Raw genomic sequence first — 3,744 nt, 5'->3', positions numbered from 1 at the left:
ATATTGAGGTGGAAAAGAAAGCACATGGCATTGGGTGTGTTGTCTGTGGGCTGCAATGCAAAATTGAAGGCCTGCAACTGCTTTCTTTCTAGATACCTTTTGTGTGAACAGTCACCAGACATACTCAGTTTTGGAGCTGCAATTGTAGTAGGTTAAATTGTGCCATGGTGCACTTAGTTTGTTAGGCAGCTGCTTATCCCCATCAAGTGGATTTATGGCTGAGCAACAGGGGCAAGGTGGAAGCCAACAGCAGCTTTCTGTCTTCCATACGTTTTGTATTAAAGGAGTGCTTGAATGGCTCTTGAGGCTAAAGAGGTGAGCAACACTCAGCATTGCCTATAACAAGGTTGTTGAATAGAAAGCACCAGGAGATAGGGCTGCTTGGGAAGACACACCAGACATGCAGCAGGGAAATTACAACACGTTGAGACTGGCTCTAGTGGTTTGTGGCACATGCCAGTCTTGCTCTTCCCTCTTTTAAAGCTTGCCAGGCTTTCTTTGTAACCCGTGGAATTTTTCTGGGTTATAGTTGACTTTGTTCCGGTAAAGTGAATTAAATGTTCCTGGCAACACTTTAGTACTTCCAGGAAGTAGATAACTACCCAGTTCCTGTAGTTCATAAACACACCTTAGTTTAATAAGTCATCAGTCACGTGGAATTCTTGCACAATCTTTTGCCTTTGGTGCTGAGTCTGCATGTCTCACAGCAACTTTTCCTGTACTTCATACTGTTTTGCTTCTTATCCCTGTATATTGGTGAAAATTACTTCTGAAGATTAACTGGTGGTGGCATCTAGCAGAGAAAGATATTTCAAATACCAGACATGGACAAAAAACACACATTCTTTGAATTCTGTCTTATTTGTCACTCCTGACAGTGGGATCAGTGGTCTTGAAAGTTGAAGGCCAGGTTCCACTCTCTAATGTTGCAGAGCCTAAAGGGAGGCTTTAGAACAAAAATCACTACTGAATGTAGTTGTTTGAGAATGGATATCACTCAGATGGAAGGCCTGTAAATCTTAAAAGTGAGAAATTCAAATACCACATTTTGGTTTAATGCTGCTCTTGTTGTTACACATCACCCAGTATGTCAAGGATTTGTTCTTTTCTTCAGCACCCATCAAAATGCAGGTTCATCTCCGAGCATGTGAACACTGACACAAAATGCACATGTAAATGATTTGAATACTTTGCTGGATTGGAGCCAGGGACTCAACACCTCACAGCATGGACTTCCCTTGGGAAGATGGAGGATCTGCAACTGATTTTGGTTCTGTCCTGGATAAGATTCCATCACTACAAGTGGACAGGGCCTGCCCCAAGAGTCAGGACAGGACTATGCTTATTTAAATGTCACCAGGAGGCAGGTGCAGTAAGTACAATTAACAATTTTGATGGAATGCTGAAATGATGAAATTCTTTAGGCTGTGTGTGCACTATGATCTGTAGCCTAGAAGCGCGTGGATGTGCTTGAGTGTGCCACTTGGCACACTCAAGACAATCAGCTGTCAGAAACAGGATCTCGGCAGGCTAAATTAGCAATCTTGCAGTGTGGGTGTAAATCTTTCTACATTAGAATTTCTTCACCCAGCAAGTCAGTGTCTTTCATGGAGTGTCATATGAGAAGTTCACCCTAGGCTCCTCAGCATTCCCACACCGTGTCTCTAGCTAAGAGAAATAAGTATACTGGGCTGGATTTCAAAGGAGACTCCCTCAAATTGCACATATTTCTTGGGATGCCCTGGCATTTAAATGAAGATAAAATGAGTCAGTGCAACTTTCTTGCTTCATTATGGTAAAATATTTTGCTATAAAGTTGATATTATGAATCACCTCCTTTTCTATTTAAATGTTTCATTATTTCAGTTACTATATTAGACACAGCACAGGTTATAGGCAGAAGACCAAATCTGTAGCTCTAACCCCCACAGCAAAACACTTCACTCACACTGGAAGAAATAGAGTTAGCTGCGGTCATCAGTGGGAGCAGGCAGCAGTATCTGGCCATAAATAAACATTATTGGACTAACTTATTTGAGAAGGAATCCATCTCACTTCATTTTAGGTGTCTAGGAATTAATTTTTAAGTGTAAGATAAGTGTTGTGTGCTCCTCTCCTAGCCCTGGAGAGTCATTGCAATGCCTGTGGGGCATGTTCCAGCTGCCTGGAAAAGGATATCCTGCCACTGCTCAAAGAAGGACCTGGGATCAGATTTAGTGGATTAGGTATCAGAGAGCCACCATGAGGTAAGAAAATCTCTGTTGTGATGGCAGATTGGGGCAAGTGCCTGAATGTTGGCAAATTTTCACTAAACTCAGTTCCTTAGTCTAAAAAACACCTTGGCTTTACGTACCCTCCCTTTCTAAAGTGGGAGGTTTCCCACTTAACCCCCTGAATAAACTGTGCTTTCTCCTTCTGAGGCATAAATCATAAACTCCCCATGCACATGAAAACACCAGTGGCCTGATTAACCACAGCAGCCCATGGTCTGGGACCATGAGAAAAACCTGTGCCACCCTGGACTGCCCCTGAGAGCTGTGGCACCAGCAGTGATGCTTTCTCTAGTGATTTTTCCAGCCAAGCACATAGCTTTATTTTCTTCTAATTTGTGTGAACAACTTGATCAGTTGTTAAGCCACTTCTACCATGACTGGTTTGTATTTGGTGAGATTTTGCTGAACAAGATATGATTGAGCCATACTTATCCATCTTTTCTGTCAGCAGGCTGAAATGTAAACACTAGCATAGGTGATAGTGTCCTAGCACCAATATTTACAGACAGAGAAATAAATAAGTTGCTAAACCTCAAACCATGTGTCTTGTCCAGTTCAAGAGTCCATTTTGGGCAAGGGTGCCAAGTGCTTTCATGCCTGTGGACTTCTTTTGAAATGACAAGCTGTTTGAGAAAGACTCCCTCTGTTTGCCCTCACCACTTGTTTTTAAAGGATGATTCAAAGGTCTACTGTTGCTTGACTGCTGCAAAAATCTGTGTGAGGGAGGGGCAGGAATGGAGAACATGTACAAATTTTCCCAGTTAAGCCAGGTCTTAGAGCTGATATTTACCCTACAGGCACAGTGACATATATGTGCAGCTGCACATGCTGTAATATCCAGTACTTAACATGCCTGGTAAGGAGTATGGCCAATGACAGCATCCTACACATGAGACTCCAGGCAAGGACATCTTTGGTGGGTAATGGCCCCTCATGCAATGCTGCAATCTGACAGGTGACATTTTCACTGGAAGGCTGCAGGTACAATGTGAAAGGTCAATTGTGAGCTCACAGGGCTAACACTGTAATCAATGGAATCACCAGGTATTAGAGCAAGGTCATGAAGGTGTGCACCCTGTGAAAAAAAAATTGAGATTTTGAAACCTCATCTTCATTGCAGCATTGTTATTGCTACTGCTATTGTTATTGTTATTGGTGTTGGTATTGTTACTGTTACTGTTATTGTTATTGTTATTATTGCATCTGAAAAGTAGTGATGCATATAGCCAGAATCGCCTCCACAGAAAGCTGGTGATGAAAGGGGGTGAGGGAAGTTAGCTGATATCTCAAAAAAGTCCAGTCATATTTGCATCAGTATTCACGCTCCTTGTACACTATCACAAGACATCCAGAAAAACTGTACACTTCTATCTCTGGAAATCATATCCAACTCAAATCCCATGAGAGGGGTGAGAACTGCAGATATCTGTGAGAAGCCAGCATTTTGTGGGACTCTTTACCAAGATAAAAA

The sequence above is a fragment of the Chamaea fasciata genome, unplaced genomic scaffold (assembly GCF_029207755.1).
Source record: "Chamaea fasciata isolate MVZ Bird 193981 ecotype frontalis unplaced genomic scaffold, bChaFas1.0.hap1 SCAF_7, whole genome shotgun sequence".
NCBI lineage: Eukaryota > Metazoa > Chordata > Aves > Passeriformes > Sylviidae > Chamaea > Chamaea fasciata.
The sequence above is the reverse complement of the archived record's forward strand: the minus strand, read 5'-3'. Positions refer to the sequence as shown.